The sequence below is a fragment of the Canis lupus genome, chromosome 22, assembly GCF_003254725.2.
Source record: "Canis lupus dingo isolate Sandy chromosome 22, ASM325472v2, whole genome shotgun sequence".
NCBI classification, from domain to species: Eukaryota; Metazoa; Chordata; class Mammalia; order Carnivora; family Canidae; genus Canis; species Canis lupus.
The window spans coordinates 46,254,995-46,280,075 of record NC_064264.1 but is presented as its reverse complement, the minus strand read 5'-3'; the positions used below and the strand labels follow the sequence as shown (position 1 = coordinate 46,280,075).

The 25,081-nt window shown below is 44.2% G+C and overlaps 1 protein-coding gene and 1 long non-coding RNA gene across 3 annotated transcripts in view; both read right to left on the bottom strand.

The window, feature by feature from the left end:
- LOC118351916 (uncharacterized) overlaps positions 1-15,954 on the bottom strand; it is a 34,712-nt gene extending 18,758 nt beyond the window's left edge. Inside the window, exons 1-2 of the long non-coding RNA XR_004808132.2 lie at positions 15,712-15,954; positions 6,181-6,368 (exon numbers count right to left, since the gene is read on the bottom strand). This is a non-coding gene — a long non-coding RNA (uncharacterized LOC118351916). The remainder of the gene's footprint in view (positions 1-6,180; positions 6,369-15,711) is intronic.
- CLDN10 (claudin 10) overlaps positions 1-25,081 on the bottom strand; it is a 127,153-nt gene that overhangs the window by 97,889 nt on the left and 4,183 nt on the right. The window lies entirely within an intron of this gene.

The window sequence follows — 25,081 nt, the reverse complement described above, 5'->3', positions numbered from 1 at the left end:
GTCTATAATTATTTACCTGCTAGTTGATCAATGAGTATTTTGGGGGCGCCATAATTCAAGAACCTTCGGATGGTTTGAAGGTTGAGGGCAAGTGCTTTAAACTTAGACTTAGCTATGTGATTGAAGGCAATCTTTTTAAACTTTAAGTTCTGGGATTGTTAGATTTTTTTCACCTCTGAAACTAGGAATCCAACACCATAGGATGAGAATTTTAAAAGATAATACCTATGACATGTTCTGCATGATACCTGGACCATGGAAGTATTCGTCATCTCAACATGCAAGACTGTGTAAATCATGGGGTCTGTCTTTCAATTATCATATTTGCCACTTCGGGATCCCTGGGTGGCGCAGCGGTTTGGCGCCTGCCTTTGGCCCAGGGCGCGATCCTGGAGACCCGGGATCGAATCCCACATCGGGCTCCCGGTGCATGGAGCCTGCTTCTCCCTCTGCCTGTGTCTCTGCCTCTCTCTCTCTCTGTAACTATCATGAATAAATAAAAAATAAAAATAAAAAAAAATTATATTTGCCACTTAGATCCAGGTTAGACTAAAGGATTTCATAATACCAAGTTAAAGGGACCAATATTCTCACTTAAGAACTAGATTTGTTGTTGAAAACAGCAGTGGCATGAAATGTAATTCAGACAACTTCAGCAGTTGTGCATCTAAAGTAAACATATAAATGGCATCAAGAAAGAAAATACAGAGCAGCCCAGGTAGCTCAGCGGTTTAGCGCTGCCTTTGGCCCAGGGCCTGATCCTGGAGACCCGGGATGGAGCCCCACATCAGGCTCCCTGCATGGAGCCTGCTTCTCTCTCTGCCTGTGTCTCTGCCTCTCTCTGTGTCTCATGAATAAATAAATAAAATCTTAAAAAAAAAAAAGGAAGAAAGAAAGAAAGAAAGAAAGAAAGAAAGAAAGAAAGAAAGAAAGAAAGAAAGAAAGAAAGAAAACGAACGAACAGTCTGGGTGTTGTCAAAATAGAGGATTTTTCTTTTAAGATTTTATATATTTATTCACAAGAGACACAGAGAGAAAGGCAGAGACATAGGTAGAGGGAGAAGCAGGCTCCCTGCAGGGGAACCCGATGCAGGACTCAATCCCAGGACCCCGGGATCACGACTTGAGCTGAAGGCAGATGTTCAACCACTGAGCCCCCCAGGAGCCCCCCAAATAGAGGATTTTTCAGGGCAAGTCACTGGCCTGTATTTTGGGATAGTGACTTTGTTCATACAGGAGCAAAGTTTGAACTCCCTTCAGTTCTGGCTCACTGCTATCAATAATGTCACCGTGTTAAATCTGTGTAGATGGTTTTGAAGAGTGCTTAAAGATACAACTGTTAGCCAAGGGTGCAAACTCAAATGGTCCCATGGGCAAAACAACTGAGGGAAGCTAAATGGGCTGTAACAGAGAAGGGGCCTATTACTAGAGGTCTATTATTGGAGACCATGCCCTGTCTAGAAAGCATTTTTATTCAAGTCATTTCAGAAGCCCCAGCAAGCCAAACAAAAAGATTGTGAAGGCCTCGGTCCTCGGCAAGCAGCTAACAGCCTGTGATGAGTGGAACAAGCATGAATTAGGAATTTCTCTTTTGTATCCCTGAACCCATAGATTGTTTTTTTCCCTTTCAGTCAGATCAATAGTGGGGACGGAACCACTAAATGCTCTGAATTGTAAGCTCACAGGGTTTTTAGAGTTGCTTACCTGTTCACCATTGTGGGTAGTACTTGAGCACCATTTGTTTTTGTGTCTTCTTTTCTGAGTATTTGATGCCTCAAATATTTCCGGGTGCTCTGACCTAGAAGCCGACTCCTATGCCCAGCCATTAGCAGGCACTGATTTATTTTTTCCCCTGCTTTCATCTTGTGAGTGGCCCCCAACTCTCTGTGAAGGGGAGTGTGTAATAGAACCATCCCAACCCCTGCCCAGTGCTACCGACACACTCATTCTGGGCCTCTTGGTTTCCTGTGATACCAAAGCCTCCACCATGATGAAAGTTATTTATTCATAAAAAAGTATTTAGAGAAAGATCAAAGAAAATCAATTATAGTATTGATAAATGTAAACACATTGCTTTAGAGGCTGAATGAAGAAAATAATTGTAAATGATTACAGGGATGGTAATCTGGAATCAACTCAGTAATGTCATACTAAAGGGTTATTTTTTAAAAGGTAAGATCATGACTCTCAGGCAAATATTAAATGGCCATCATTGCCTATTCATTTATTATTATTATTATTAGGGGGATGCCTGGGTGGCTCAGTGGTTTAGCACCTGCCTTTGGCCCAGGCCGTGATCCTAGAGTCCCAGGATCGGGTCCCACGTCAGGCTTCCTGCATGGAGCCTACTTTTCCCTCTGCCTGTGTTTCTGCCTCTCTCTCTGTGTCTCTCATGAATAAATAAATAAAATCTTTTAAAAAATTATTATTATTAATTTGTGAGGGAATCGGTAAGATATTACAACTGGTTTTTATATTCTCTACCTGACAAAATTCTTTTACGTCTCCTTGAGCAGGGATTGCTTGCATTGCTATGGATAGGAATCATCCTGCATTACTGTCAGTTTTCTACAAGTTAACTTCTGCCTCACCAGAGCGAGAGAGTAGCCTAGAAAACACAGGGGCTTTCACCTCCGTAGGATAACACAGTCCTGCAAAGGATCATAATCCAACATTCCACCAAAAAGATGTTCAGTTACCCTCCTGCGTCTTCCACACCCTTCACAACTGTTCTCCCAGCTGTGATCATCTCTGAAGTTCTCCCTGTCTCTGTCTCATCCCTGTCCCTTGATCCTTCCTCCAACTCACAAGAAATCCCAGGCATGGGTAAATATTTTCTATGTTTATCATGGACGACCTAAAAATGTTGGGGAGCTTGTGACCATTTTACAAGGTTGTGGGAGAAAAGTGCCCAACCTGGTATGAGAATTTAAATCCCATATATATGGGCAGCCCTGGTGGCTCAGCGGTTTAGCGCCGCCTATAGCCCAGGGCCTGATCCTGGAGACTCAGGATCGAATCCCATGTCAGGCTCCCTGCATGGAGCCTGCTTCTCCCTCTGCCTGTGTCTCTGCCTCTCTCCTCTCTCACTGTGTCGCCTATCATAAAAAAAAAAAAAAAAAAAAAAAAAAAAGAGCAGGCTCTGTGGTGCCTGGTGGCTCAGCCGGTTAAGTGTCAGCCTTTGGCTCAGGTCATGATCCCAGGTGTTGAGATCCAGCCCCGCATCAGGCTCCCCACTCAGCAGGGAATCTGCTTCTCCTTCTGCTCTGCTTCTCCTTCTGCCTCTGCCCCTCCCCCCCAGCTCGTGTGTGTGTGTGTGTGTGTGTGTGTGTGTGTGTGTGTGTGTGCGCGCGCGCTCTCTCTCTCTCTCTCTGTCTGCTCTCTCTCAAATAAATAAAATCTTAAAAAAAAAAAAAAAGAGCAGGTTCTGCTGCTCCACATCTCACAGAAGGACACAGTGTTCAAGCATTTACACTTGTGGCAAGAATGATTATTTCAAAGGCAGAGTTGCCTTCAGGAATTTGGCTTAGGAAGTTGACACTTTTATTTCAGAGCTCTTTCTTTCCTGGAAGAGTTCTGACCTCTGAGTGAATGCTGAGTTTCCTAAACCATTAATAGGTCAGGAAAACAGCCCTGAGGTACCATGTGGGAGTGTGGAAAAACCATGAAGTAGAATTCTGGAAATTCAGCCATAAAACACGAAAACCCAAAAACTTTGGAGGTGATGGTGAATGGGGATCAATGGTAAGGAAAAAAGGAAAAAAAAAAAGGAAAAAAGTAAAGTGATCTCTGACATAAATAAAGTCCTTGAAAAGTGTCTTTCCCTCTACTCAACGATTCCATTGTGAGGGGTAGACATCAAAGACTTGTGAAGGTCACACTGTCACTCGAACAAAAAATGCAAAGTATCCAGAAAGGAGAGAAGATGAATGGAAGTCACTGCCTAAATGTTCTTCCAACTGTGACATATTGCACTGATGGCTCCAGTTCTTTTCTTCTTATAACCAAGCCCTTGGACACCTGATTTTGCAGTTCCTTCCATCAGGATGAGGGGTGTATTTCTCCATTCCATGACTCTGAGTTCAGCCATATGACTTGCCTTGGCCAACTGGATATCAGAAAACTTGATACAAGAAGACACCTACAGAACCACGTGTGGGATTCAGCTTGTTCTGCTCCGCTTTTTCTATGAAAAAGGTATACCCAGGCTGGCCTACTGGTCCCAAGGGGTGGGCAGGTAGGGCAAAACCAAGTTACCCTAGCCAATCCCACCTAACATCAGCTGGTCCCCAGTAGATCCTCCAGATGTGTGAGATCCCAGCTGAGATCAGCAGAGCCATCCAGCCGAGCCCAGCGTAGACTGGCTTAACTTCACAGATGTCGGAAACGAATATTTATGGTTGTTGACCAAGAGGATCTATGGCTGTTTGCTACACAGTGATTTTCTGACAATGGCTCATTCATATGCCAATCCATTTTTGTGAGACCCTCATGAGATGAGAGAGATTTCTGTGAATATTTCTACTTTAGTGGCCGGTTCAGTGTGGGGAGTTTGGCTTCCTAAGAGGTCATCAGAAGGGTAAGAGTAAGATACCATGACCTCAAATCTGGGCTACCTTTCCTGTTTGGGAGGGATTTTTATTTGGAAACCATTCAAATTCGAAGCTAATAGCATTCCCAGGAAATCCGAGAGTCAAAAAGTGATATCTGGTAACTTGGAGGAACCAAGGTAATTTCCACTTACAAAGTATTTGAAGCCAGAGTAGAATAGAACAAACAGTGGCACCAACAGGAAATCCCCCTACATCAGTATGTGCTTGACCAAGTACAAGGTCAAATAGATAACAAAGATTCTTCTGTCAGTTATCAAGAATGTACAGAGGGGTGCCTGGCTGGCTGTCTCAGTCAGTGGAGCAACTCTTGATCTTGGGTTCACAAGTTTGAGTCCCACATTGGTGGCAGACATTACATTAAAAATATATAAATAAATACACCTTTAAAAAATAATGGACAAAGCACAGAGCCCCATACACCTTTGTTTTGGTTTTCCCTGAGCAGCAAACCTGTCCTTTTAAAGGTAAAGGATCCATTGCATCCAAAACTAACTCCACAACATAGAAGATGGTTGTTTCATCAGAAGCAGATTTTGTAAGTTTTGTGAAACTGTAAGGATTTAATTGAGTTCAACAAATATTTTTGAGCCACTTTTTAAATGCAGGAAACCAGAGTAATCCCCAGAGCGTGGAGGTGACTAGGCATTAGATCTGCCGTCCTATTCCCAGTTTAATATGGAGACCTCCTGGAGTGCCTGGATGGCTCAGTCAGTTAGGTGCCTACCTTTGGCTCAGGTCATGGATCCCAGGGTCCTGGGATCAAGCCCCACATCTGGCTTCCTGCTTGGCAACCTGCTTATTCCTCTCCCTCTGCCCCTCCTCCCTGCTACTGCTTTCTCACTCTCAATCTGTCTCACAAATAAACAAAATCTTTAAAAAAAAAAAAAAGAGTCCTCCTCAAGAGGTAGGCAAATGCACGACTGACAACAATAGAGCTGGACACAAGGTGGCACAATGAAATGCTACTGGGAGACAGAAGAGCAATCATAGGACAACACAAAGGAGGCTGGAAAGGAAGTGTTTTCCTGGGGAGCATAATGCGTTTCGTTGGGACCTGCTATTGATGGGCTGGTAGGGCCTCTGCATGCCTTCTGTGCACGGACGTCAGCTCCATCTTTCCCTACTGGCCCTTCTGCTTCAGTCTCGTCTACAAATTTAAGACCTTTAGATAAATGTAAAAAATAAGAAAGAAGAATTGCCAGAACCTAAAAATAAGTTGCATTTCAAATAGTAAGGCAAGGGAGGGGTGTCTGGATGGTTCAGTTGGTTAAACACCTGACTCTTGATTTCAGCTCAGTTCATGATCTCAGGGTGGGGAGATTGAGCCCTGCACAGGACTCCGAGCTGTGCGTGGCATCTGCTTGGGATTCTCTCTCCCTCCCCCTCTGTCCCACCCTCCACCCCGAAGCAAGGCAAGCAAGTAGAGATGGCTAGGTGACCTGCTGTGCAGATAGCAAGTGTAGTTTATATTTAAAGGATGTGAAATTAAAGTTTAACCCCAGATGACACACACTTTCATCGCACCTAACATCATGTTAAATAAAAGCCTCCTCTGGCTTGTTTGTACCTGTCTCTGACAGTTTGGCCCGACGCAGTCCTTTTCATCGCATTGGACGGCATCTGTTTCCAGGATCGAACCAGAGACTTTCTGCTAAGTCATCTTGAAGTCCAACTTCACAGGCACAACATGTTGCTTCATAATTAAATTAAAGTCGCAGGATGTTTTGGATTAGAGGGATCTTCCTTCAACCAGACCTGAGGTTAGTAAGAGAGTGTGACCGGTCTTGGATAGAATTCCCTCATCCAAAACATCCGGAACATTTCACTGGATTAATTTGCAACTCACGGGGAGATTTTTGGTCCAATTTGCTAAAGATTTTCTGTCTGTTTCCATTTCTCTTTTCAATTCAGGTCAATATGAATTTATTCATCTCTCTTATTGAAAATGATATGAAAAGTATTTCTGAGTCAAAAGAATAAAGAAAACAGCAGATCAAATGCAAGGAAAGGAAGAAAAGTAATGAGTGAATAAATAAGTTCGTTCATGAATAAAGAATTTATTCATGAATAAATAAATTCATTCATCCAACAAATGAACTTCCAGAGCTCGATTTTTGCCATGCTCTGAGCTCAGGAAGTATCATGCAATAGAGAGAGAGAGAGAAATAAGTTCCCATTTCTGTTTTCCAAGAGTTTAGAATTTGTTTTATTCTCTACTAAAAATTTACCATTAGTCTAAATTCAATGTATATTTGTGTTTAATTTAATCAAAAACATCACAAAGAAATAAACACGAGCAATTTCCTTGCACCTTTAAGAAGATGCTGAGGGGCACCTGGGTAGCTCAGGGGTTGAGCATCTGCCTTTGAAGTTCAGGTCATGATCCTGGGGTCCTGGGATGGAGTCCCGCATCAGGCTCCCCATAGGAAGCCTGCTTCTCCCTCCACCCAAGTCTCTGCCTCTCTGTGTGTGTCTCTCATGAATAAATAAATACAATCTTAAAAAAAAAAAAAGATGTTGAACATTCAGTGTGGGAAAAGACTAACAAATAATAACGCAGCACTAGATTGGATATGTAAGTTTTGGTTGGATTGAATCCCATGGCCACTAGCCAGTAGGCTACAGGAAGTGGGGGGAGGGGAGCTATAGGAAATAATCCTTAGTACAGTATAGCAGAGGTACATTTACCTTTGAGCATTGCCGTGAGCCTATGTAGCTTTTAAGAGTAATTACCTTGAGTAAAAACTAATGCACAAGGAGAACCAAAAGTTCCTATAGTTGTGAAACACGTTGAGAAAAGTTCCATGTAATCCATCTATGCCCCAAACTTGGCTCCTTGTTTGTCAGACTTTATAGTTCTTCAAGATCCAATGAAACAAAGTATGGAAAGCAAAAGAAATGCCCTGATGGAATGTTACAGAAAAGGTTAAGGTATGTAAGGCTGATGAACATTACATATTCATCAGGAAAGGATGATTATTACATATGTGGCATTTAAGGGCTGCTCCACTGCCCCATGTCCTAGTCTGTTCCAAATGTTATAACAAAGTACCACAGACAGGATGGATTATAAACAGAAATTTTTCACCATTCTGAAGGCTGGAATTCTGAGATCAGGGTGCCAGCATGGTCAGGTCTGGTGAGAGTTCTCTTCCAGGTTCTCTCCCTGTACCCTCACATGGTGGAGAGCAAAGAGCTCCTGGCTTATAAGGGTACCAATCCCTGCAAATCCCTTCACTAATCACCTTTCAAAATCCCACCTCCCAGTACCATCACATTGGGGGCTAAGATACAACATATGAATTTGGGGGTGGGGAGACACATTCTGCCCACTGTACCCTCCTTGTTTCCTCCTGCCTCTACTAGAACCTCAGCTCAATGAGAACAAAGACTTTGTCTTGTTTTCTGTGTGTCTTCAGTGCCTAGAACAATGAATAGTACATAGTAGGGACTCAATAAATATTGTTGAATGAATGAATGAATAGATGAGTGTTTCTCCTGCACTGCCTAAGAGAAATGTTGGATCCAGGGCTAAAGACCAGACAGAAAGAACTTCCTTGCTTCACAGTGACCCTTATGATCTCTGACTCCCCTCTAGTGCACTTCAGCCAGCCAGCGAGCACTGTGCACGGAACCTGTCTTGTTTTCTGCTACTTGTTGGAGTTATAAAGATGAAAAGAATAAGGCACAAGCTCTCAAGGAGAACACAACCTTTGTTCTAAGAGAGAACTCTGAGGAAAGGTGAGAAGAGAAGGGAACTGATACATCCCAAATGTGAGACACAGAACTAGCAGGGTTTCTGGATAGGGAGGAATCTGAAAGATCCCTGGCTAGTGAAATGAATTTTGATTGGACAAAGGTGAACTGTCGATCATCAAAAAGATCAAGAAATAATAAGGTCTAATATGTCCTCACTCCTAGGAGTCCAGGACCATAAGTAAGATTGAGTTCCAAGCTATAAGAAGCTAATATGAGGCAGGAGAAATGAAACAAATATACTAGAGATAGTGAGACAAAATAGTATGAAATTGGAGCCATAGGAAAAGTCTGATCATCTCTAAGTTAGATTCAAAGGAGGAAGCATATTTTCTCTTGCTGCCTTCCCTGTTGTCATGTTATTTCTGACGTGTGTAAAATGGTAAAGGGAAAATAAAGGCAGTTAGAGGCTGGAGCCTGTCCTCTTAGATCTGTGGCCTAGCACAGGAGATAGAGTACATTCACCCATAACCAGACCTACACTGGGGCTGACCTGCCCTGGCTCATACCAGCTCTGAGAGCCATTTGTCAAATTTTCAGGAATTTTGCATACGTGTCTTAAAACACAGCCATTTTTAAAAAATGAAGCATGTGTGAACTTACAAAGAAATAAATTATATTGAAGACAAAGGTAATAAATTCTCAAAACTCATCTCTTCCTAAATCATTCTCTATGTTCTTGAGGCTTTTAAGTCTCTTATATCTACATAGCTGTGTGCTAGTACATGTATCTCCCCAACTCTGCATTCAGGGTCATCATATACGCGGCTTGAAATTGCCATGGTGGGAATATTTACACCATTTGCACCACAAAAATTGGTAAATGCTACACACCAAGACTCAGGGCATTGTTTTTATTTTCTAGTCTTAAGAAAATGATAGAGAAAATGCTAAAAATGTAGCTCAAACCTAAGACTGTGTCATGTCTATAGTCAATGCACTCTGAACAGCACAAAAAATTGTGGAAATATTCCTCCAATATTCAACATTATTATCAAAAACAGAAAGAAGTGAAAACTTGGGAGAGGGGACCAGGTGCCCTAGGAGATCACAGGCTCCACCTTGGCTTTGTTTGTCCAGCTGGCCCCCAGGGGGAGAAAAGAGGTGACTTTCTAATACTAATGAAGCCACTAATGAGCTTGGTCCTATGGTCTACTTCCCAGGAACCAGCATGCAGCATGGGTTCCGAGAACCACAAAAGGATGTATGGAAGATAGAGTGAGCCCAGGAATCACCAAAGCCTCCAGAAATGGGAATGTTCAACTTTTTTTTTAAAGATTTATTTGTTTGTTTGTTTATTTTAGTGGAGGAAGGGAAGAGGGAGAGAGAGAATCTCAAGTAGACTCCCCACTGCATGCAAAGCCCAATGCAGGGCTGGATCCCACAACCCCGAGATGGTGACCTGAGCTGAAATCAAGAATCAGTCACTTAACCAACTGAGCCACTCAGGTGCCCTAAAGAATATCCAACTTATTTTGTGGCTCCAGGGTCTAAGCAGTGCAGAGCAATCTGTAAAGAAAGCAGAAAAATCCCACCAGCAGAAAAAATTCAACCAGCCAGGGATTTCTGTAAAAGAACTTTTTTTTTTTTTTTTTTTTTTTTTTTTTTTACTGGGACTTGCAGGCTTGGAATTCAAACTTTTATTGTGAAGGGAAGATGGAATTAGACCTTGCACTTTATCCCTTTGCATCTGAAAATCACATACTGTGTACAGAGCTGGACCACATCTTTGCTGTCAGTATCTACTCAGATTCACAAATTCTCACTGGAGTCAAGTTTTCTGAAAGGAACTGGCACCCTGACAGCCTCCATACATCCCCACATCCCACTTTCATCCTTCCACATGCCCACACCGCCACCTCTGCTACCATTACCACGGAAGCTCTGAGATGAGGCCAGGCTGCAGAAAGGGCAACATTTTCCTTCCCAGCCTGCAATCAACCCCCAAAAAGGGTTGGGGGGAGGAGAGAGAGAGAGAAGCCCAAGGCTATGACCTGGTCCCAACATCAGCCTTCTTTAAATTGTTGGAGAGGACTGCACCATCCTGGCCCACTGTGGCACCAATGTAAACCATATCCTGACCTTGCCATCCTGGCTGTGCATGCATTTTGTGGGAAACACCTACCCAGAAGTGAACTGAAAAATTGCTACCAGTCTTGGGATCCATGGGACAGTCTATCTGCAGTTAACACAGAGAAGGAGGAGAGAGGGAGACAGGGTAGATATAGGGACGTCCAAGGCCAGCAATAGTGGGAATATGACCTTGAGGGAGAACCAACGGCCCTGGAATCCTAAGTGGGAAGAGCTTATGCACTGCAGTGTTGTTGGGAGAGGTATGCAGGGGGCCAAACATAGGATTACAGCAGGTAGATGAGATAATTACTAACATCACCAGGGAAGTTCAGAAATATTGAGAGCAGGGCCTCCAAAAAAGTCTGGTTTCTGCCGGAACTGCGTTTAAATTGGGGTATAAGTGTATAGATGATAGCATTGGTCCTCACGGGCTGCTATAGTGGACAGCATAACTTTTACACATAGGAAGAATAAAATAAAAGATGTAAGATGTAAGAGAGGTTAAAAAGTAAATAAATAGGGGATCCCTGGATGGCTCAGCGGTTTAGTGCCTGCCTTCGGCCCAGGGCGTGGTCCTGGAGTCCCGGGGTCGAGTCCGGCATCAGGCTCCCTGCATAGAGCCTGCTTCTCCCTCTGCCTGTGTCTCTGCCTCTCTCTCTCTCTCTATGTCTCTCATGAATAAATAAATAAAATCTTTATTTTAAAAAGTAAATAAATAAATCAACGCTGATTAAGAGTCCAGATTTATACATAGGCAGCAAAGACCTGTCAAGTAAGTCAGAAATAAAAGATCATCACAACTACTTTAAGAAGTTAAGGAGGTACAGTGGAGTTGTGAGGGAGTGTGTGGTTGGGGAACTGGGTAACTAAGAGAAAATCCTGACAGAAAAAAAATTCCAGGAAGGAAATAACTTATTGTTAGGAAATGATTTCCACTGCTCGTCACAACCATTTGAGTTAAAATTAAGACACGTCAAAGTAGGACTATTTCCAAAGCAATCATCCTCAGACCTATTTTGTAATACAGATAACCCAAACGGTACCCTGCTATCTCCAGAAGGTTAGGACTTCTAATTTAGGCTGCTTTCAGTGAATGGCACTTTATGTTTACCTTGCACTTTCTATGGAGTTGCTCATAACGCGCAGATACTTGAGCCCTCACAGAAACGGCCACGCAGTCCAGCCACGCTTCGGAATCCAGCAGACGAGGAGCTGGAGAGGTCTTTTTTCTGCTGACTGTGGTCATGCATGGCTGGATGATTTATGGACAACACCAGCAGCCACATCCATATCTCAAAGTCATTAATTACCAAGAGGAAGACTCCGCCCAGAGCCACTCAGAGGATAGAAAATCCTCAGAGGATGAGTCTGTTCAAATAATCAGAGTCATTTTTATCACATTCTGATTTCTCAGTTCACCTTTCAAATGTAGGCTCTTTTCTCCAGTCCAGAGGGAACATTGGGAATGGTCCTGAGATTTTTCATAATGTTAACATCTGAATGAAAGGACCAGATGTGATCTTAGAAGGAAGGGAAGTAAGACCAGGGAGAAGGCTATGGATTAAGGAAATGTCCCAAATTTCAAAGCGGTATGTGCCAGAAATTGCCATTGGTAAGCTTGGTTGCAAACCCCAGGTAAATTCTAGAACAGATAACTGAAGAGATGGGTTTAAAACTCTAACTAAAGAAAGAAGCCAGGGCAGCCTGGGTGGCTCAGCGGTTTAGCGCTGCCTTCAGCCCAGGGTGTGATCCTGGAGACCTGGGATCAAGTCCCATGTCAGGCTCCTCTGCCTGTGTCTCTGCCTCTCTCTCTCTCTGTGTGTGTCTCCCATGAATAAATAAATAAAATCTTAAAAAAAAAAAAAAGCCAGCATGATTCCTAAGGGTAAGAAATGCCATATTAGAACCTATGTCTTTTGATGAGCTTAATAAGATGTGTCACAACTTCTATCATGCTATGCTTTTCTACAGGAAGGAGAAATGTGGGCCTGGTAACCACCAAGATAGACTCAGTAATGAGTCAGTAATGGGAGCCAGTCCCTGCGGAGCCAGTCCCTTGCGGTCCTATCCTTGCAGCCATTCATTCAACCCAACAAAAAATTCACTAATTCGGCACGCACTCATAGGGCATAGATTTGGCGCAGGGCACTCTTCCAAGCAGGGGAGAGAGAGACATTGCTCAATCTCTGTTCTCACAGGGTTTAGAATCCAGTGGTGGGAAAGGACAAGTGCATGAGTAACTACAACACAAGCCAGAAAAACAAAGTCACAATAACGAAAGTACCAAGTGCCCCCGGGTGGTGGGGATGGATGGAGACAAAGGTCCCTTCTGGTTAGAAGATTAAAAATGCTTTGCATGAGAGGTGGCATTTGAGGTAGAAGCTGAAGGGAGAAGGAACAGGGGACAATGAGGAAAGGCATTTGCCCCACACAGCGCGAGTAGAGGCACAGAGCAGGAAAAAAATTACATACCAGGTCCAGTCTGGTTGTAGCAGGGAGACTAGAAGGGGGAGTTAGCACTGCTGTGGGGCCTTCCTCTCCCTGGGAATTAGCCACCGGGTGTCCTTGGTGGGTAGGCGATCCCTGGGTTTGGGAGTCATAGACTGACGTTTGGATCCTGCCACGGCCACCCCTTAGCCATGAACTTGAGCAAGTTACAGAACTTCTGTAAACTCTAGCTGCCTCATCTATAGACTGGATGTGACTGTAGTGCCTGACCTCAGAGGGTCACTCTGGGGATTAAATGAGATGCTGAGTACCGTGGGGACTGGCATGGAGTAAATACTCCCTAATTGCAGCTGAATAAAGCCCAGAATTAAACTGGAAGCTGCTCAGCCTTTGCAAATTTTACCTGGCAGTGTGGGACAGCCTTGATTAGAGCAAGTAGCAGAGCAGAAAATAATGTCTTTCTAATATCTAGCCTCGATCTAGTTCAGCAGGGAGCACCCAGAGGCTGAGCCCAGGTAGGCAATAGACCGAGCCAGAGACAGGCAAACTGCCCCACAGGGAGAACCCGAGAGTGGGGCAGGCACCTACAGAATTTGGCAGGTGACCTGGATGTGGGGTCTGAAGACGCAGCAGGTGAACATTAGGGGACTCCAAGTTTCCAGCCTAGGTGATCAGCTGAGGGGTGGTGGTCTCATCCAAACCAGCAGGAGAGTCAGGAGGGGTGTGAGGAAGATACAAAGAAAATAATATAGAGCTCAAAAGAGGGCAGGATCAGTGAAAGCCTGGAATCAACAGTTTGGAAGAAGCAAGGAAGCACAGAGGTGTGGTCATCCTCCCAGATTTGGAATTCTGGGGCAGGAGTGAGGGAGGGTAGGAGGGGTCTACACCTCTATAGGAGGAATCCCACAGAGACCACAGGGAATATGCTGAAGGTTTTTAGATGATGCTAAGCTGGGAGAGTGGCTAATGTAAAGATGACCAAGTTAGGATTCGAAGTTTTCTTGAAAGGCTGGCTAGAATTGTGGGCCGGAGCAAACAACAATAATAGCTAACTCATATATCAACTCCTTTAACCTTTCTCATAGGGAGGATACTATTATTAGCCTCATTTTAAAGATAAGGAGATTGACACAGAGAGGTTAAGTAACTAAGCCAAGGTCACACAGCTAGTAATGGCAGATCTGGGATTTGAACAGGAAGTCAGGTTTCAAGGTCTGAAAGGAAGGAAGGGAGGGAAGGAAGTGGGTAGGGAGGGAAAGAGGAAGAAAGGAAGGAGGGAAGGGAAGGGAAGGGAAGGGAAGGGAAGGGAAGGGAAGGGAAGGGAAGGGAAGGGAAGGGAAGGGAAGGGAGACAAGATGAGAAGAGAGGAGGGGAGGAGGAAACTGGTCATTATGGAGTATTCACAACATGCCAGACCCCAAATTCCACCTGAGGGAATGCTTACCAAGCTAGAAGACCTGAAAGGAGGTAAGGCAATTTAAAGTACATCTAACAGACAAAGATGACAGTGTGGTGGAGCCTGTACTCCAGGGCTGTGAGAGGTACTGAGGACGAGGCCAGAAGCTAAGTTTTCCCTGCTGCCCCTGCTCCTGTGTAAATTACTTCTTATTCTAGTGCTGATGAGAAGTCTTCAACTGTTTCTGTGTGGTAGACGCACATTTTTTTTTCTTTTTAGAGAGAGAGAGAGCATGCAGTGTGTGCAAGCCTGGGGTGGCGGGGGGTGGAGGGGATGGGACAGAGAGACACAATCTCAAGCAGACTCCACACGGAGCGTGGAGCCCAACACGGGACTCGATCCTTACTACCCATGACATCATGACCTGAGCCAAAATCAAGAGTCGGATGCTTAACTGACTGGGCCACCCAGGTGCCCCTATAGAGTCACATTTCTGTCCATGAAGACCTTGGTCTCCAAGTCTGCCTGTTGACTCTGCTAGCTGTTGTGTGTGATATGTGTGAGGCTCTGCATGGTGAGTGGTGTGTATGTGTGTGTGTGTAATGTGTGTGTAGTTTGGTGTGGGGCCTGCATGGTTGTATATGGGTGTGTGGGTGTCTACGTGTGTGTGGTACCTGAAGCGTGAATGTGAGTCTGTGTATGTGTGAGAGAGAGAGAGATGTGTAGAGGTACCTGCATGGTGAGGGTGGTACAGATGTGTAGTTAGCTTAGAACCAGCTGCGTCTACATGCGTGTGCCCACCTGGCATGAGTATTCTAGTGTGAATCTGCTCTAGAATTCTAGCAGAGAGATGCCTGGGTGGCTCAGCGATTGAGCATCTGCCTTCCGCTCAGGACATGATCCTGGGGTCCTGGGATCCGGAGATTGATTCCCACATCGGGCTCCCTGCCTGGAGCCTGCTTCCCCCCGCCTGTGTCTCTGCCTCTCTCTGTGTGTTTATTCACGAGAGACACAGCGAGAGAGAAACACACACACAGAGAGAGAGAGAGAGAGGCAGAGACACAGGCAGGGGGGAACAGGCTCCATGCAGGGAGCCCGATGTGGAACTCGATCCTGGGTCTCCAGGATCACGCCCTGAGCAGAGGGCAGACATTTAACCCCTGGGCCACCCAGGCATCCCAAATAAATAAAACATTAAAAACCAACAAACAAAAACTCTGCCGGTCCTAGCTTGAATCTGGGATAGAGGTTGTCGGTGGGATAACAGGAGTTATTTTCCCAGATGATATAAATGGATTCCAGATAATTCCAGTAATCGTGTCTGCTGGTCCCTCTTTGTGGCTTCACCGCCTGCCAAGCCCATGCCCCTGACTCTGCATTCTGCTTCATTCCTCCCCCCCTTGCTTCTCCTTTCTCCGCACTCACAGCTTGAAGACAAACTCCAGGATTTCTTCCCAGGGCACAGGGTGGGAGAAGAGCACGTTCAGGTGAGGGAGCAGATTGGTTGAGTCCAGAGCTGAGGGCTCAAAGAAGCCGTTGAGTCAGGGCTGAGCAGCCAGGTAGGCTGGAATTAGTGGGCAGGGACAGTCATGAGACAGAAGGACTGCCTGGAACCCAAACAGTAGCCAGGAGAGCAAAGTGAGGGGTCTGAGGTCCAGGTTTGAACAGGACAGAGGGCATCAGCTGATCTCCGGGAACTGGGAGGTTAGGCACAGCAGTCGAAGAGCTCAGAGCTGGGGCCCAGAGCCAAGGAAGGATCTGGACACAGCAGAGAATCAGTTTAGTGGGGACACTGATAGGAGTCCTACCAAGTGGGCTGAAACCCCCCAATAAGCCTGGTTCAGTGTATGCTGGTGGGTGAAATAAGAACTTCTGACTGTAGTAAGATAGAAAACAGCCTTCATTTCCTTTTCCCCCCTTGCCAAAGGTCCACATTTTGTGTTCTGGAGAAAAGTCAGTTTCCCAACAGGATAGCTGGTCTGGTTTTTATACATGGACCATATTTGGTACACATGAACCAAAAATATTGATCCAAAGAAATTAAGCTAAAGGCAGGACTTGTGCTCTCAGATGCCCCAGCCCCCACTACTTAGCTTTCTGCCTGGATTTAGCAATCATTCCTTCCCCCAGGGATTAGGTGGCAGCCCTCAGGTCTGCTTAGGACCCTTTAAAATATCAATTTAGGGATGTCTGGGTGGCTCAGAGGTTGAGCACCTGCCTTTGGCTCAGGGCATGATCCTGCGGTCCTGCGGTCCTGGGGTCGAGTCCCACATTGGGCTCCCTGCATGGAACCTGCTCCTCCTGCCTGGGTCTCTGCCTCTTTGTGTATCTCTCATGAATAAATAAATAAAATCTTTTAAAAAATCAATTTAGATGGAGAATAACATACTCATTATATTAACTCTAACATATATTAATACATTATTTAAACATAATATAACACTAATACAACATATATAACAGTTACTGCTTGAACAGGTGTTCCCTTCTAGGGCAAGGACAAATTCTGTTTATTGCTGTACTCCCCAGTGCCCAGCACAGAGCCCAACAGTTGTCCAAAAATATTTAAGTCAGTAGTGAATCAGGAAGATTGGTGTTTAAATATTTCTTTCTCTTTTGACATGTTCCCAGAATCTCAGATCTCAAAGTGGAAATGACTTTAGAGATTACCTATTTTATCTTCCTAGCCAGTGCTGGGATTATTTATACCATCATTTTAGCAGAGAATCATCAGCCTCCCCTGGATACTTCTAGCCAGTTCTTTTATTTATTTATTTTTATAAATAAAGAGAGAGAGCATGTGCATAAGATCGGGGGAGGAGGAGTAGGAAGAGAAGGAGAGAACATATGCAACTTCAGAATATCGGGGGGCAGGGGACTAATGCCCTCCTCGTTCTGATGTTCTTATGCTATTAATGGCCCCTGAGATTGCATTAATCTTTCCATCTGCTCTGCAAGCAGCTTTCTCTGTCTCCATGCAGGAGTGCTCAGGGATGTCCTTGACACCTCTGGTCCCTCTCAAGGTGCCACATTGCTGTTTTACCAGTTCTACCCCTAGATATCTTCCTCATCTGTTCCCACTGCCATCCCCTTGGCTCAGGTTCTAACATGAAATACAGCAGAATCTTTCTAAAATGCAGGCCCCCATGGGGCACCTCCAGCATACTGTTTGCCCAGAAAGTGTCCTTTGAGTGTGTCTCCTTTAGGATGAGAGGTAGTCTAAGTAATGGAATCTGTGCAGGGGAGACTCAATAGAGCTGATTTGTCGCATGTATGGTCAGTTGGGCAATGAGCAGAGGGGCAGTGAACTCTGTGAAAAATAAACCTGAACTCTCAGTGGGTTGAGCATCTGCCTTTGACTCAGGTTATGATCCCAGGGTCCTGGGATCAAGCCCGTGTCGGGCTCCCCACTCAGCAAGGAGTATGCTTCTCTCTCTCCCTTGGCTTGTGCTCTTGCTCACTCTCTCAAATAAATACATAAAATCTTAAAAATAAAATAAAATGCAGGCCTTATAGGTATTCTCTGCTCAAAATGTCTCAATAGCTTTCCACATCCTCCAAGACAGTCTTAATTTTGTCATAGAGCTTAAAGGTCCCTAGGCAAGTTCTTTCTTAATACCTGCAGATTGGTTTTTCCCACCTCCCTGAACAACTTCTGTTTCCAGCCATTGCAGAATGTGGCTCTTCCCCCAGGCACGGGTTCCCTCCTGCTTTGAGGCCTTTGCTTTGTGTGCCAGACATTCGCTCTAAATGCTCTACGCAAATTAACTCGCTTAATTCTCATCACCACCCTCTGAAGGTGATGATATTATTCCCATTCTACAGATGGAGGAGCTCATGTGTCAAGCATTTCGCCCAGAGTCATGCAGTTAATGAGTTGTAGAACTGGATGAGTCCCATAGCCTGAAATGCCCTCTCTTTCTCCTTGGCAAACTTCCATCCATCTTTCAAGACGGATCAAGTGCTATTTCTTCTGGGAAGTCTGCCTACCCCGTGAACTTTACCACCAGATAGCACTTATCATTCCGAGCTAATTGTTTGCTAAATGACTGTCAGCAAATCCACTGAGGATAGGCTTATATCGTTTCCCCACTGAGTCCCCCAGACCTAGATTCTGTGCCAGGAATCTAATGAAGGCTTTGATGAAGGCACTCATTAGTGAATAAATGAATTAACTGTTTGCAGGGTTCCTTCGTAGTTATAATATGGCATCACAGCAATTTGCCAAATTGTCAACCTTTGGTAATCAATTTTTCCTGTAATACATACAAAAATCTGGCCAAAGCCTAATTGTAAACCAGCTGGCTCCTGAATGCCAGCTTAATTATCCCGAGTTCTGTTTAAGAGCAATAGAGCTTTCTGAAGTGCTCTGGATTTACCTAAAAATGCACAGCAGCAGGACGTTTTGAAATTACTAGCTCCAGCGTACTGTTTGCCCAGAATGTGTCCTTTGAGTGTGTCCCCTTTAGGATGAGAGGTAGTTTAAGTAATGGAATCTGTGCAGAGGAGACTCAATAGAGCTGATTTGTCGCATGTATGGTCAGTTGGGCAATGAGCAGAGGGGCAGTGAACCCTGTGAAAAATAAACCTGAACTCTTTCCACACAAAATATTTACCAGGAGAAAACAAGTACTGAAGATCAGATAAGCATGCAAAGCCCTAAGGAGAAGCAAAATAGCAAAGCCCTTGCCTCGCTCACCTATCTTTGCAAACACCGAAGGAGCTAGTATCCATACTGAATTAACTATACTTAATTTTTTGCATTCTCAGCGCTCTGGCATCCACGGCCTCACTGTGACAGGTCAGGGAAAGGGAGACCACCCTCCCACAGCTAACCAATTCTCAGAGATAACAAACAAGTGCATCTCTCATATGCAAATCAACAACTCCAAAGCCCACACCCCCTGCTACCTTCTTTGTCAAGCCTTCAGGTGGTGAGCCTCTCACTCAGCCCTAATCAGCGGGGCCAAGTAGAGGTGACTTAGGACAGCCCCACCACCCCAGAGCCCGCTGAGATTATTCAGGCTAGCCAATCCTGAGCCGGCTGAGCCTGATTCCTCTGCCTCACTCACTCCTTCTCAGGAAAGCCACAGTGAAGGCATTTGGCATGTTCCCCTCTCCTTCCCACCTCCCAGCTGGCTCTGGCGCTTCCCCAGTGGTCTGGGGTAGGAGCCATGCCTCTTGCTTCTAGGTATCGGTGAGTATAAAAACTTCCTTCATGGAGCATTTTGTGTCTGTGTGTCTTACCATCCCTGATTAAAACAAATTCCAAGTACATTTTATTTTTTTTTTATTTTTTTTTTCCAAGTACATTTTTAAAAAAGATTTTATTTATTTATTCATGAGAGACACACAGAGAGGTAGAGACACAGGCAGAGGGAGAAGCAGGCTCCCCACAAGGAGACTGATGCAGGAATTAACTGTTAATTAATCCTCGATTAGTCTTAGATCCCGGGACCCTGGGATCACAACCTGAGCCCAAGGGAGATGCTCAACCACTGAGCCACCCAGGTGCCCCTCCAAGTACATTTTAAAACACATACTAGTCTATTTCATGTAATAGGACTATTTTCCTTGATCTTTCCACAAACTTGAAGTATTAACTGGATACCCTCCTTTTCCTCCTCATCCTATAGATAAGAAAGGGAAATGGTGAATTTAAGTGACTTACACAGGGTCATACAAGAATTAGTGGCAATTTCCTGGTTAACTGTAAGGTCACTCCCCAAACAGCAGGGCATAGGAGAAATATACAATTCTGGAATCATGGTATCATTTCCTGTCCTGTTTCCTGTCAACTGTTTCTGCCAGAAATGGCTAATAATGACCTATTTTCACCGAGCAACAGGAGAAGCTGAAGTCAGACCTATATTAATTAATATTAATTAATGCTGTAGAGTTAGATCTCTTCCCTAAATGTACTTATAAAATCTGGACTAAAGGGGGCAGGAGATACTCTATAAAAAAAAAAAAAAGTACAGAAGAGCAAGAAAAACATCTCTGAGAAAATCATGCACACATTTGAGTATATGATAAACTGATTTATTTTCAACAAAACCTGTACAAATGCATTTTAAAAATTAGCGGGGCGCCTGGGTGGCTCAGTCAGTTAAGCGACTGCCTTCAGCTCAGGTCATGATCCCAGAATCCTGGGATCAAGTCCCCCTTCCGCTCCCCTCAGCAGGGAGTCTGCTTCTCCCTCTGCCCTTCTGCCCAGCTCATGATATCTCTCTCTCTCTCACTCTCTGTCTCTCTCAAATAAAATCTTTTTTTTTTTAAATAAAATCTTTAAAATAAATAAATATGGCAGAGCTGGGACTTAAACACAGCTTTGGGAGCTAGTACAAAATGCTGAACATTTCCCCCCAAAATCTGTAGGTGACCATACAGAGTTATAAATATGTTCTTCCATGAGCCCCAGTGACTTCATCCATATAATGGGGGCTATAGAATATCATCTTTGTGATAAAAAGTAATGTGAAAGCACTTTGTAAAATGTGAATGTCGTTCAAGTCAATATATTAAACTGTCACAAAGTTTTTCCTAGTCCTCAGAGTTAGCAATATTTGAGGAAACTTTTGTCCTTTTTATCTCCCCAGTGTATGAACACAGCTTTGGTTTGGTGAAGCTCTACCTCCTTAAGTGGAGCACAAAGAGAGGCTGCTCTCCCCATTTCCAGAAGATGCATCGTGTGACTATTGCAACGAACAGGCCCACATCTGTGGTGAGAACCTACTTCTAAATGCAGCATGGCCTCACCTTAGGAGGTACAGCTAACCCTAAGTATAAACAGCGTGAGTCTGATGAGCACAGTATTCTTTGCATCATTATAAATATGACACAGGGTTCAGAGGCTGCCTTCTATTAGGCTTCACATTCCAGGAAGCAGCTACTGTAGTCTCAGTTGGAAGCAGATTGATGGAACAGAAGTAATGTTCATCTGCCTACAATTGAGATGTGAGCTCTTAACACACTGAAAGATATATTCATGGTAATGAGAGCTACCCTCCATGGTGAGCGTCTCTGCCTGACATTGTATAAGACATTTGCCTATGTTGTATTGTTTAATCACCATTTAGCAGGTAAGAAAACTGAAGCAGAGGGAAATTAAGGCCTTTAGTTAGTACACTTTGAGTCCATTAGAGTCAAGTTCCAAGCTCTAATCAGGAAGGATTTCTCAAAATTTTAATCTGCATGGGAGACAGACACCTGGAGATGTTAAAATGCAGACTTTTTTTTAAAATGCAGATTTTGATTCAAGAGGTCTGTGATTCAGAGCCCGAGATTCTGAGTTTCTAGCAAGCTCTTAAGTCATACAGATGCTGCTGCTTTGAGGATCATACATTAAGAAGCAAGACTCTAGAGGATCCCTGGGTGGCTCAGTGATTGAGCATCTGCCTTTGGCCTAGGGTGTGATCCTGGAGACCGTGATTGAGTCCCATATCGGGCTCCCTGCATGGAGCCTGCTCCTCCCTCTGCTTGTGTCTCTGCCTCTCTCTCTCTCTCTCTCTGTGTGTGGTTGTGTGTGTGTGTGTGTGTGTGTGTGTGTGTGTGTGTCTCATGAATAAATAAATAAAATCTTAAAAAAAAGGAAAAGAAGCAGGGTGCCTTCGGCCCAGGGTGTGATCCTGGAGTCCCAGGATTGAGTCCCGCATGGGGCTTCCTGCATGGAGCCTGCTTCTCTCTCAGCCTCTCTCTCTATGTGTCTCTCATGGATGAATAAATACAATTAAAAAAAAAAAAAAAAAAGAAATAGCAAGACTCTAGGTCATTATGTGTCTTGAAAAATGCCTCTTGCACCTCATCATAAATCCTAGCCTTACACATGGCTCTTCTCCATTTAAGCACTTCCCCAGAGATGTCGCCCTTTGCCAGAGCTTGGTGACACAACAGGAGATCCCCTCTGTCTCTGTTTATTTTTTTTAATTTTTATTTATTTATGATAGTCACACAGGGAGAGAGAGAGAGGCAGAGACACAGGCAGAGGGAGAAGCAGGCTCCATGCACCGGGAGCCCGACGTGGGATTCGATCCCGGGTCTCCAGGATCGCGCCCTGGGCCAAAGACAGGTGCCAAACCGCTGCGCCACCCAGGGATCCCTCTGTCTCTGTTTAATGTTACAATTTAACTCCATGAAAATTTTCTTCTATTTGTTCAATCCGCAAAACTTTATTGAGTGGCTGCTAGGAGCCAGCCAGAGCGGTGGGTACTGAGGATACCAGGATCCTGGCCCCTAGGAGACTATTAGGGAGACAAGTCATTCTGAAATCTCCAGTGCTTACATTAAAAAACACTCTGCAGCCTACAGACAGATTTCCAAGTCCAATCATGAGTGCTTTGGCTCTAGCACCCACCTTCCCCACAGCACAGGCACATTTCAGTGCTAAACCTTCCATTTCTCTTGGCATAGAGACAATTCTGTGGTGTCTCATCTTGTCCAGATTCTACTGTGAAAATACAATTCACCAATCCTGCATCAATATGCATTTAAAATTATGCCATTTTTTTGCTGGGACAAAAACATGTTGAATTTGGAGGGTGAAAACTGCCAAAGACAAAACTTGAGTTTTTCTATATGATTTTAAATAACTGGGATCCCTGGGTGGCGCAGCGGTTTGGCGCCTGCCTTTGGCCCAGGGCGCGATCCTGGAGACCCGGGATCGAATCCCACGTCAGGCTCCCGGTGCATGGGGCATGCTTCTCCCTCTGCCTGTGTCTCTGCCTCTCTCTCTCTCTGTGTGTGTGACTATCATAAATAAATAAAAAAAATTTTTTAAATAAATAAATAACTTTCTAGGCACAATGAACATGGCAAGAAAATAAGTCTAAAATTAAAATTAGCTTTAGCTTTAATTAGTGAAATCAAATCTAAGAAAGCAGTCAGAATCTTAGCAAACGGACACCTCTCCCGAGATGAAAGGTAAATGCTTTCCAAGAGTGCCAAGGTCTACCAAATGTGTTATTTGTAAAATATTTTGAAAGGATTGAAATTATTAGAGTCAATTTTCCCTCACTGGCAAGGTCATTATTTTCATTTATTACTGTTGTTTGAGATTTATTTACTGTTACTTAATCACAGACTAAGCACACATGTCAACTAGCAAGAAATTTAGTTATGACGTCCCATGGCTCCCAGCTGTTCCCTATATATGACTAAACACCATAAAAAACTTCTTTTCTCTATGGAATTCCATTCCTTTACCCCCATATGGCATGGCTATTAAGGGGATGAGGAGGGGGGGAGGAGATAGGGAAGGATGAGAGAAGAAGATTCATGTTCCTCTAGGCAACCAGCATCATCTGACTGCCAGCTTCCAGAATAGTGTTTGGTTTCATTCCAGTGAAATCCTGGCACCTTTACTTGGTCATTATTCATTGAGGCATTTGAGGTCATTTAAACCTATCTCCACCCAGATGCAGATAAGATTCTAAACAGAAACACAGGAAGCCAGCTAAGATAATAGATAATGGGCAAAAAAGAAGGGCTAATCTCATGAGCAATTATCTTAGAGGAGCCTTTTATAGTTCTAATTCTTCCCTGTACTACAGTAAGGTGGTGAAGCATTGCAAAGCCCTCAAACTGAACCTCAGGTTGACAGGTATTTCAAGGGACTCTTGGAGTCCAGTTGTCTCAATTTACGGAGAAAGAAATTTATGAATGAGACCCAGAGAGATTCATTTGCAAAGTCAAGATCTTGCAGCTAATTAATAAAAGAGTCAGAGTTTCAGGGCGCCTGGGTGGCTCAGTCGGTTAAGGGTCTGGTCTGCCTTCAATTCAGGTTGTGATCTCTGGGTTCTGGGATGGAGCCCAGCAGCAAATCCCTGCTCATTTGGAGTCTGCTTCTCCCTCTCCCTCTGCCTGCTGCTCTGCCTACTTGTGCTCTCTCTCTCTCTCTTTCTGTCAAGTAAATAAATAAAATCTTAAAAAAAAAATGTCAGTTTGAAGTGTGATCCACTGATTAGTAATTCAGTGATCTTCCTTTTTGTTGCCTGAGTCCTTGTCCTAAATCACCCAATTCACAACACTGTGGCCTTCCTCCATGAGTACAATTTTGCCCTCGTCAGGAACCATCTGTCTCGTTCATTATTTTGGTGTTCAGCTATGTTGCAAATATCTACCCAGAGACCACTATGTGCCAGGAGCTCAAGAACCTCACAGTCCAGGTCCCTGTCTTTGAGGTAACCGCAATGCAGCTTCGGTCCCTCCTTGTAACAATGCTTTCTGGACCCAGCCTTCTGTGTCAGAAATCACTGCTTTCCTCCCTAGGAGAGACTCTTTGCTTTCATAGTTGAAATGTCCCGATTTACAGTGACACAAAAGAGGAACAAGGGATGCCTGGGTGGCTCAGCGGTTGAGCATCTGCCTTCGGCTCATGGGATCCAGGATTGAGTCTCCCATCAGGCTCCCTGCGAGGAGCCTGCTTCTCCCTCTGCTTGTGTCTCTGTGTCTCTCATGAATAAAATAAAATCTTTAAAAAGAAAGAAAAGAAAGAAAGAAAGAAAAGAAAGAAAGAAAGAAAAGAAAGAAAGAAAGAAAGAAAGAAAGAAGAAAGAAAGAAAGAAAGAAAGAAGAAAGAAAGAAAGAAAGAAAGAAAGAAAGAAAGAAAGGAGAAAGAAAACTCAAGTAGCTTGCAGGCCATGATGGAGATGGAATTACAAGTGTCCCTAGGGTGTCTTCCTGGAAATTCATCCCATAGAACTGTAGTCAAAGAGGGTCTGTACTTTTCACCGTAATTATAAATGTTCCCTGTCCAGAGAGGTGCTGGCTTACATCAAATATTTAAAGGCTCTAGGAA